Genomic DNA, 11,859 nt, shown 5'->3' on the forward strand with positions numbered 1-11,859 from the left:
CTTAATATCAGTGACAAGCTTTCATTAGGGTAAACAGGAAAGAAAAGCAAAGCAAAGCAAAACATGTCAAAAGTCTAGCTGTAACTACATACCCTGCCTCCGTTTTCGCCTGTTAGATAGCCTACCTTGTGTGCATGACCAGCCCTCTCACCTCGCACTTCTCTTCCACCCAACATAACACAAAATATTCAACCCATCCTTTGCCACTCTCCAACCATGATTTGGTGGGTAATAAAATGCCTCGGCGTTGTACAACATGGAGAGAGGGAGAGCGAGAGAGAGAAGTAGTAGTACTATGCCTCTCACTGTTGCATTAAACAAAACTAATTGACCTCTCCCCATCCATCTCCCTCCCCACTATAAATACTCGCCATCTCCATTCCAACTACACCAACGCAACACGCTCCTAGCATTCCAACTCCCGGGCTTCTCTCCTTCCAGAGCATCCCCTCCCCTGTCGCTCTCACTTTCATCTGCACGCCTCCTGCTTCTCGGACCCGACGCAAAAGTAAGCTCCCTCCCTATATGCATCCATCTCTAGTGATCTCTAATCTCTTCTAGGTTGCAACAATCGATCAATAGTAGCTTTCAGAGCGTATGCTAATCCATAAGTTCAACGTTTTGATGTATGCAGACAGGGGATACCTCTGAGGATGAGCCGCAGCAACAGGAAGAGCTCATCAAAGGGCCTTGACCTGAAGCTGAACCTCTCGCTGCCCGCAAGAGGGGACTCCTCCAACAGGGTGATGGCTGACGAGGAGTCGTCCCCGAGCTCGTGCCTGTCGTCGGAGAACGAGCATGGCCTGCAGTGGTCCAACAGCCCCGAAGCGACGTCCATGGTGCTCGCCGCCTGCCCTCGCTGCTTCATCTACGTCATGCTCCCCCAGGACGACCCTCGGTGCCCCCAGTGCAAGAGCCCCGTGCTCCTTGACTTCCTGCAGGACAGTGGCAACAATAACAACAACACCAACAGCAACAGCAGGAAGAGCAGGAGGGGGTGAAAGAAGAGGGGGAGAGGCTCCATTCGGCTGCACCGACATCAAGAAAAGCGTTTATATGAAGTCCTAGGTCCAGTAGTTCTCTTTCGTTTGATCATTTCTTCAGTGTAACCATGATATGTCAGTATTAAAATTGTGAGACTGGCATATATCCATGTGCTGGTGTCACGATTTTGACACATCATGGATACACTGGGGACTATATCCCCTCTCATGTGTTCTTCTTCGGTGGTTCTAAATGGAGTAGTTTGTTAGGCATAGGACCAGACTTCTTCTCTTCTGTTTCTTACTTTCAAGACAAGAAAAGATTACCCCTGAAAATCTCAAGTTGGGCCGGATGAGTATTATTCTGAAACATCTATGATAGACAAGCATCTGCGACTTCACACCATGAACACCCATCTGTTCATTCCTTTGTGTTCAGACAAGGTATGCAAATCCACCATACAAAGTGGAGAAAGTGCAAGAACAGTCAACCCCAGAAGTGGAGTGTTAGGAATTTGTCACCACAGATTAGTTGAACTAACCAATTGGCACTACAACTCCCACGCCTCAACATAATGAGGACTCTACCTACTATCCTTGAAAAAGACATCATGTAATTAAAAAGGTGATGGAATTTCAAATTGGAGAGATATAGTATTTGAAACAATCAAACAGTCTACGGTGTGACGCCATGCAATGAATACCGATTGATTTCAGGATCCATCACTCTATCTCTTGCCATTATACTTCCATCTGAATACGTGCATTGTGACGCAGCACGCCAGCAACCTAATTTAATGCCCGCTTTGGTCAACTTTGCAAGCCGATTGATTTATGTTTACTCAATAAAGACATCTCAGTTTGAGTCCACATCATCATAATCAGATACGGAGACCAGCCATGCTACTTGTTGGCTTGAATCACATCAGAAAAGGAAAAAAAACAGACAGGAAATTAAAAAACATGTGCTTTGTTAAGTGTACCTTAATTGTCCTGATTGGAACGGTAAGCATGTCACTTTCATTTCATCTTTCAAAGAAAAGACCTGTGTCCTCGTGTAGTTCAACGACAAGGCAGCAGAAAAGGAAATGACCCCATTACTTCCAAAGGAAAGTAAATGACACACAACATGGGAAAGAAAGGAAGATAAATAAATACTCAGGCCAAATTTTGGTATGATATGTGAGGCTGCTATAATTGATTGATGTGTGAGATTTTCTGTTCTTTCCTTGTCCTGGATAACTACAAACACGTGATCCAAACATAGTTGGCATTTCCTGCAACATAATCAAACACTTTCAGTAACTGAAATTGGAAGATTGTAGAACAACTTAGTCGGACAGGAATTTGGTGAACATGGTTCCACGCGCACCCCTTATGAGTAGTAAATTCGAAAAAATACTATAAAAGATTAAAAAAACTGAAAAAAAATTAGTCGACCAAGTTGGATATCCCAAAATTTCAGATTTTTTTGAAATTTTCTAGTATATTTTTTGGATTTACTATTCGTATGGCTGCACGTGGAATCATGTTCACCTGTTAACCCCCCCCCCCCCCCCCCCCCCGCGCGGGGTTCTTTTACAAAAATAGTACCCCTACGTACTCATGTGTACCGGTATATGTTCCTCCATGTTGGTGAGAAGAGAACAATACTTGGTTTCATCCTTAAAATTATACTTCAAGAATATTAAAAAAAATACAGTTCTGAGACCTGGAAGTATCACTAAAATAAGGGAACTTAACAAATCAGAAGTAAACTATCTATAATTAGAGTACAATAGCATGCCTTTGGGTTCAGGGATCTTCTTAACTCCAAAAAACAAGGTCTGCAAAAGAAAATCCATGGAAGAACTACCATTCGAGATACAGAAGTGGCAAGCACCGATATGTGTATACGAAGTACATGATTGCCAAGGGTCAGACCACATATTAAAGCTCAATGAAGCCTTTTGTCCTAATGTAATATGTGTGTTTTATTTTAGATAAGGTGGGAAGACTGAAGGCTATGGATTCCTGTCCGGGAAGCAGTTATATGGATGAAAAATGAGCATGACTGCTACATAACAATACTGAAAAGATCAGAAATAAGCCATGCAGCACTTCTGCTGTTCTTGACAATCTTAATAGCTTTATTTGTGGCGCATCACTTAAAAAAGACTTTGGTGATGGGTGATACTTCTGAGACAATATGTTCCAAGATAAGATGATTTAGCTGTTCCTTTCAACCAGCTAACAGGTTAAATATGTTCCCCAGTAGTGGATTCCCCTTAGAGAGAATTCCTTATTTAACACTGTCTTAAAATTTATTGCCTTATTTGACACTGAAAACTTTTTTCTTTCTTATATAACACCGTGTCTAAATTTTATGCTTTTTATGACACTTTCATCCATCTAAAGCCATAACGGTGTTAAATGACACCTGAAAAGACCTATTTACCCCTCATGTGATAGATGACCTAAATTTGTGTGTATTCTGTGATTGAGGGAACGAACACTTTCAAACTGCTTATGCGGAGCGTCGCGGTAGGCAACGAGGCTGTGCCTCGGCTTCGACTGGACGCTGGCCGCCTGGCTCCTCTGGATGAGATGGAGTACAGCACATCATAAGCAGATGAGCAATACGTGTGTGCTCGTCGATGCGCGAGGATGGACTTATGCGAGCGATACGTGCGTGAGGATGGGCTTGTGCGTGCAACATTCGTGAAGATGGTCCTACGGCAAGCTGCTGATACATGGGTGGCCGGCACGCGCGTATTTCAATATGTACGCGTACTTTCCGGCTACAGGCTAATCAGACTGTACGGTTGCCGACACCCAAAAGCCACGAGCCCAACTAATATGCATGCAGATACTAGCACCAGGCCTGACTAGCACGTAAGAGTACGTGAGCAACCTAATATGTATGTACGTGCAAAACTAATCAAAGATGAGATACCGCATGCATGTACTTGTGCATGTTTGCTTCACTGTATATTCTGCATTCATTTTATTTGTCAGTAATTAAATTCTCTTTGGTACAAAATCACGTCGAACACCATCCAAATAAAGTCACATATTGAAGCTAAACAACAACGTAAATTTTTTGGTCACATACCCAATGAGGGGCAAATTGATCTTTTCAGGTGTCATTTGACACCGTTAAGGCTTAAAATGGATGGAAGTGTCATAAAGGACATAAAATTTAGACATGGTGTTATATAAGGAAGAAAAAAGTTTTCAGTGTGAAATAAGGAAACAGTATTTAAAACAGTGTTATATAAGGAATTTTCTCTTCCCCTTACGGTGAATGCATTAGCAGAATGATATACTACAAACCAATATCGATCTTCTTGAAAACTTCTGTGCCTCTAAGTTCATAGTTGTTCAAGGTTATTTAGGTGCATTTATGGGTGAAGCTGTCAGAGTCTACATCTGCAAGAATATCTCTAGCTGTGGCAACAACACGTTATGGAAGAATCATGAATGACCTGATAACTGAAAAGCCCTCGCATTGGACTGGGCAAATAAATTCAGCACTACCATGTACAAAGGGATGTGTGGCATAGAATTTCCCTGGTTTACGCTGACATATTCAGCCGAACAAAAATATAGCAGAACGCTAGTAGAAATATTCACCATAGTGATGATCCATTAACCATCGATGGTCCCAATCTGCAAACAGAACAGAGTTTCACAAGTCATTGTTGGATCAAAATGGGCCGTACAGGCGCTGAGGAAACAAGCAGTACCATCGCGCCAGTCCATCACCCTGCCTGCCGAATCCAGAGGACACCATCAGATGAAAAATTGGTTAGAAATGGGGTGCAAAATCGAGGAGGTGTTAGGGTTTAATCCAACAGAAAAGCCCCAAGCACGCACAGACGGTGCCTACAGATCAGGGGAACGAGGGGAGCTCGGAGTCCCCAGATTAGGGTTGAATTTGCAGCAAACAAAAACGGAAACCAAGAGCGCCTTCAGATTAAATTTCAGGGAGAAACGAAGGAGACCTAGCTGGGCCACGCCTCGGATCGATACCCCCCCATGCCGCGCTAACCTGAAACGGAGTTTGGAGCTTGGCGGAAGCGGTGCGCCTTCGTACCAATGGCCAAGCACCGGAGTTTCTTCGATTCTTCAGAAGGCAGAACGGGAAGAAGCGCCGGCCGGAGAGCGACGCGGGCAGTGTACTGTGCACGCTTGGGTTCAGGTTGCTTTACCTGAACCCCTTTTTTTATTATTATACAAGTGAAAAGTCGAAAATTCGAATCTGAGCCCGAGCTCATCTGCACCTGCGCTCACGAAAAAAATCAAAATAAATACTAGAAAAATTCAAAAAATTCTAAAAAAAATTAAAGTGATAGACAATTTGATGCCTGAGGTACGCTTTAATTTTCAAACCATTTGAACTTCTGTGCAGCTCTCAGCAAAAAAGATAAATCAGAGGTCTGTAAAAATATGTACTGTTCATATACTGTTCTGATCTAATTTGTCTTTTTTGCTGAGAGCTGCACAGAAGTCCAAATGTTTTGAAAATTGAAGTGTACCTCACACATCAAATTGTCTACCACCCTAATTTTTTTGGCATTTTTTGAATTTTTCTAAAAAAATTATGAATTTTTTTTGACCGGGTGCAGATGCACCCGGGCACCGAAACGCCGCTCTCATAAAAAGTCGCTTATTCTTGCTTCGCTTTGACCGGTTTGACAAATTTTACATTATTTTAGATATAAGAGAAATTTTACAAGTTTTTTTTTTGAGGGGTAGAATTTTACAAGTCCGGTGCAGAAGCACGCGTGTCCGACACATCACGCAGCTCAACGGCCGTGCAGGGCCCGCAGCACGACTGAGGCCGTGGTTGGGCTGCGAGGCGAGGCCCGCGTGCCAGCACGGAACGGCCCATTGTTTCCGAAATTTTTATTTTTGAATGCCCAAAAGACTAAAAATAGGCCCAAATCAGCCCAAAAGGCTGAATAATACACGTGTCAACCAGCACACGTGCCATGTATCGGGCCGGCACATTTAGCTAATGTGATGTACCTGTTTATGGCTCCGGTGCACGGGCCCATTCCAAATATGTCTTTATTAACTTGGCTAAGCTTTTTCTCAACCAAAAAGAAAAGAATGCTTAGCTAAGGCTTACTCACTCTACTTGAAAAGAAGGCGTATAAATTTTTTCTGAAGTCAAATGAAGTAACAAACTTGGTCAATTTTTGCATTCTTTGATTTCAAACTCGGTGTACATGCATTTTTTTCTAGCACGGAGGGAGTAGCTTGTTATTCTTGGATTACTAGAGAGGACTTACCGTACTAAAAAAACTAGACATGACTTACCTATTTTATAAGCTCGTGTGCAAAACATAGTTGTAAGAATGTTAGCGGAAATTACAATCAAAATACTTTTAGTATAATACAATCAAATAAGGACACCATATGGAACAAAAAAAATCGATAGGCCCCTTTCGCTAAAAAGGGAATTGATATATCACTTCTGATTTTTTGGACATGAACCAAAAGGAAATTACTAATTCTTATTGCAAAGAGTATTTATAGTTTAATCCTTACGAAAGAAATTCTATAGTGGTTCTTTTATATGAGTATGCGGGTGGAAAAAATCATACGCCCATGAGTTTGTATGTTTTTTTCTATAGTGTTGCATCAAACACAATTTGGAAGTGGTGCCAGAAAAATGATTATTGGCATGCTTTGGCCCCTCTATAGAATATTGATTCATCGTCACAAAAAATATTGATTCATCACCTTGGGCCTTTTTTATTTCTTATGTACGCATAGCTTTGATCTTATATGACTTTACTAGTTGTTGGTGTGTTTCTGTGCATGTGTTGGTATTGGTTGTGTGTATCATAGGACAAAGGATTTATAGCAAGCAGGTGCGGGGCACACAACCCCCTTTTTCTTTGGCTTTCGATCTTAAAATTTTGATATCTTCTGTATCAAAAGTCCAAATTAACTCTTATTTCCATATTCGTGTATTTGATGATGAGGCCTTTCATGAGATACATTTTGAATCCATATTTGACGAGTTTTTAAAATTTTCTTAAGTTTTTCAACTTCTGAAACTTAATACGTGCAACCGACAAAATCGTGCATCTCAAATCCCACAACCAACAAAAATGTTTCAACTACTGAAACTTGGTACGAGCGCCCGACAGAAACACAAGTTTCAGAACCTCCGACTGACAAAAATGTAAGTTTTAAACCTGCTATTGACAAAAACATAAGTTTTAAAAACTGAAACTTAAAATTTATCGTGTCCACGTGCGGGGTCCAAGGATTTTGCAGTTGCGAGGCAATTGGGCGGCTGGGTAAGTGCATCCTCCCGCACATGTGTGTCCCTGTAAATTTCTGTGTATCGTATCTATATAGAGGAGTATGTGCTCATAGTGTTTGTATCCTCTCGAGTTTTGATATACTTCTTATAGTGTTTGTATCCTCTTGAATCTTGATAAAACGTTATAAAATTTATCCTCAAGTGAAAGAAATTTACCCTTTATCGAAAGGAAAACGGAAAACGATTCTAGCACCGCAGTACGCGAGTGCTTTCTTTCAAGGAAAAACAGTCCACCTATAATTGGCATCTTTAGCTGCTATTAGTAGTATCGTTTGTCTAAGCCAACTTGTCGGGTCAATTTCTTGTCTCATCGTGCAGCTCCCTATGATCCTGTCTCTCGATTTGGTCTTGCACGGGCCGGCTCTAAATTCCAGTCGATCACTGTGTTACACGAGGATTAAAAATGCTCGAATCGAAGGTGGCGATCTATGGGAATCCCGAACCCTAGGGCGATTCTGCTACGAGCCTACGATGAAAACAAGCGAGGAGTCGGTCAACCTTGCATGTGCAGAGAAACGCTGCTCTGAAAAACACTGTTTGCAAAGAACAAAGTGATGCCATGTCAGACAACGAGCTTCGGTTCCCCATCGCTCGCCATAACTCAGCACCAACAAACAAGCTACTCCTACCTACTCTTCATCAATCATCACTCCCTGCGCAGATACTACCGCAGTACACACCATACAGTAGTCTCAGTTATTTGGCCAAGTTTTGTTTACTCAACGTAGAATGTCAAAAGGCCACAGGCATAATTAACATGGACAGGGATGACACCTTCCGGCAATTAAGATGAGCACTGAAAGGAAACAAGGAGATTGCATCCAGGCGCAACAAAATACTCCTAGTAAAGAGAGTGGCTGCTGCTGTTTAGCCATTTCTGTCGTTTTATGATCGCCAGGGCCTTTCTTATCGTTTTGCCAGTGGAACGTAACAGTTCGTCAGGCCCTGAAAAGAGCAAGCACGGCCCCCTTTAAGCGCGAGCATTTCGGATCAACCCTAGTACGATCCACTTTTCTGTGGAGCCAGCTTGTTGTATATTCCAAGCCTTTCTTTCTTGTGCTAGCGAACAGGGGAGCCTCGCAGCTCTCCGGGGAGACATCCTCATCTGACACATTGCGAGCATTCAGGTTCAGTGCCTTTGAGCTTCAAAAAAAAAAAGTTCAGGGCCTTCGGCTCTGTTCATATGCCATTTTTTCAATTTTTTGGAGTCGCTTTTCAAGGTTGCGACAAGAGAAGAGTACAAACAGATTTGCTAAGCCATCTCTAGAGCAACTACATAGTCATCATATGACCCGATCATCATAATAACCGTTAATATGATGGTTTTGATAAAAAATAATGCTATAATAATGCTACACTAGAGTTTTCGAGAAAATTACACAAACCACCTACTTTTGGTGCTAATTTTGCACAGAACACTCATTTTACAGGTTTGTTGCAGAAAACATCATATTTTGGGGTAATTCATTGCAGCTAGGTTTAATCCACCATTTGGGTGTATTAACATGCTTCTTGACAAGTGGGTCCAGTTTGTAAGTGCGTCGGTGAAAAAAATAGCCACATCAGCAGCCAACTAGAACAGTCAATATCTCATAATTCGTTGCTTCAATTGAGCTGAATTTTTTCTAGAATATTAGTGAGTGTACACATGGTTTACTTTTTTACATTTTTTTAAATGTTAAATTTGAACAAAAATATTGAAGGAGCCAACTAACATTGCAATACCGCCCAGTATTTTGATGCTAAAACCTCATGGCGGTAATTTTTTGGGGTGTACGACTTCATGATGTCTGTACTGGTCATATGATAACTACTTGGATGGTAAAACCTCATGGCGATAATATTTTGGTGCCTGAGACTTGATGATGTCAGTAATGGCTTTATGGCAACCACTTGGATGCTAAAGCCTAACGGCGAGAATATCTGCCATATCTCGGCGCCACTGATTCTATTTTATGAATATTGTGCCTATTTATGAATCATTTTAGATTTACATAGCAATCTTATGTTTTTCACATGAAAGTTTGTGGTGTGCTATTAACTAGATGTAACCAATAATGAAACTGGAAATTTCAGCTAGTTTGGATCACATAATAATGAGATATTCACAGTTTACATTGGCTCATACTAATATTTTACTCAAAATTCAAAATTTTCAGAAAAAATGCAGAACAATTTCAATAAATCACACATGTACCCAGTACTATTCTGGAAAAGGGCAGCTCATTTGGACCACCCGTTTGTGAGATATTTGCAATGTTAGTTGAGTCATTCAATTTTTTCGTTCAAATTTAACATTTTCAAAAAAAATGTAAAAAACCAATAAATCATACACGCACTTACTAATATTCTAGAAAAAAAAGCAGCTCAATTGAAGCAAAGAATTGTGAGATATCGACGGCTTTAGTTGGTTGCTGATGCTACAAGTTTTTTTTTTGCCGCGGTGCACTTCCAAACTGAACCCACTTGTCAGAAATCATGTCAACATACTCAAATGGTGCATTAGACCTAGCTGCAACGAATTACCCTAATATGTGATGTTTTGTGCAACAAACCTGTAAAGTAGGTATTCTATGCAAAACTAGCACCAAAAGTAGGTGGCTTGTGCAATTTCCTCTAGAATTTTGATATGGCTTCTGGTTGATGTAATTTATAGAGGTCACTCGATAAACGACTTCGCAGCCTCCATATATGAAGGTCAGGGAGGGTCCATATGGAGCTCGCTCCAAACCCAACGGTCAGCATGGGAGGGAAATTTTAGCTTTCTTCCATCTCATGTGGTCCATATGATTGGAAGCAACCCAACCTCCCACGCACCACCAGCGACGGGCACCCGACCATTAATGCCATGCCCCAGCACTTGGATTCCCGTGACAGCTCGTCGGATAGTCTCCATTGTCCACCACACACATCATCTCCTAGCTTGTGTGTGAGCAGGCTGGGAGAAGTCCCGTCAGCAGGCGAGAGGAATGTGAGCATGGCCGTGTTTCTCAGTGAAAAGTGTGCCCCTTGATGGTCGTCTGTCGCCCCTCCTTAACTGCTTTCTTAATGGTAGCTCCAGCGGCTCTGACCCGCCTTCATGCGACCTCTTCCTCTTCAAACATGTTTCAAAAATTATCCTCGGATGCCCTGGATCCTTTCTGAGAGCAGTTGGAAGTCGTCCTTGACGTGCTCGCGAGGGATGAGCCAAAAGGGAGCAGCGGAATTGGGACCACGTGATCGCTCCCGCCATCGCCATTGTCGTGGAAGAATGGCTGGCCTGGGACAATTGCACCGAGGCCATCTTTCGGGGCATCGAGGTCCGCAATGCCGCCGCCGCCATAGAAGCATGGCTGCCCTGAAGCGCGATCACCGAGGCACGCCGTCTGTTAGTGTCACTTAGTGGCGACTATAAACACTGAAGCGAGCCGAAGGAGCGCCGCCGACATCGCCCCTCCATCGTCGGAGTCGTGTACAACTTGTTGTAGTATAAAGTCGGGAAGTCGTCGTGCTAAGGCCCTCATAGGACCAACGCATCAGAACAGCAATCGCCGTCGATGAAAAATAACGCAGATCAGAAGTATCCAACCCGAAGACACACGAATATAGACGAACAACAACAAGATCCAAGCAAATCCATCAAAGATAGATCCATCGGAGATACACTTTCACACGCCCACCAATGATGCTAGACGCACCACGGGAACGGAGCTAGGCGGGAAGATCTTTATTACATTTTCAGGGAAACTATAATAACGGTACCATAAGATAGACGACGCATTTGGGCCTATGGTTCTTTTGATGCTGTGGTAGATTACGATAACTCTTCTTTCCAAACAAGCTTTTATCTGTTATAGTGCTTGGCTAATTAGTACACTTATTACTGAATTCTATGGCTTTTCTTACACTAATTTTTCTTGCCGGTCTTGTGATCTTGTCCGTCCATGGCGGGATCCGACGACCCGACGCACGCTCGCAGCATATCCAGGTGCACCTGCCACTTGGGCACGAACTCACGAAACACTGCCTCCGTCCTGCAATTTAAAACCGTGGCACGAACAGACGACAGGGCTTTTCCTCCTCAAAAGCTCCGACGGCGGCGAGAGCTCGATTAAGCAATCAAGCAAAGATGGCAGAGGTCTGATCTTGAGAATGATGACACGCTCGCGCGCGTGGAGATTAACTAACGATTAAAGAGCTGCTCCCCGAGAAAACCACTTGGTTATCTGCGATGATGCATGCAGGCAGGAGTCAGGACAAGCGCAGCAAGGAGCATAGACTAGTTAAATAATCCCGCGGGAAGAGAATTTTCGTGTGTTCTTGAAACTGCTCCAAATTTGTGACTCACAGCGCCCAACCTATGAGATTGCCTTTGCCCTGGGATCTCTCCTCAGTTCCCGTTCCATTTCAAGCTACGGAGAGAATACTCCCATGGATCACATGCTTGTGCTTCGGCCTCCAGCGCTATTTACTTCAGATGAACGCCTGCCTGCCTGCCTGGTCGCAAGTCTTTCCCATGCCATGCCATTCCTCGCAGAAAACCACGAGTGTGAGATGTGACATGCTTACACC

The 11,859-nt window shown here is 42.8% G+C and overlaps 1 pseudogene across 1 annotated transcript; it reads left to right on the forward strand.

The window, feature by feature from the left end:
* Nucleotides 1-370: 370 nt before the first annotated feature.
* LOC125543921 (protein GL2-INTERACTING REPRESSOR 1 pseudogene) lies at nucleotides 371-1,393 on the forward strand (annotated as a pseudogene). Its single transcript, XR_015616780.1, has 2 exons — nucleotides 371-508; nucleotides 635-1,393. The product of XR_015616780.1 is annotated as a protein GL2-INTERACTING REPRESSOR 1 pseudogene (transcript).
* Nucleotides 1,394-11,859: the final 10,466 nt, after the last annotated feature.

Source organism: Triticum urartu, chromosome 2A (genome assembly GCF_056163025.1).
Source record: "Triticum urartu cultivar PI428250 chromosome 2A, HENAU_Tu73, whole genome shotgun sequence".
NCBI classification, from domain to species: domain Eukaryota; kingdom Viridiplantae; phylum Streptophyta; class Magnoliopsida; order Poales; family Poaceae; genus Triticum; species Triticum urartu.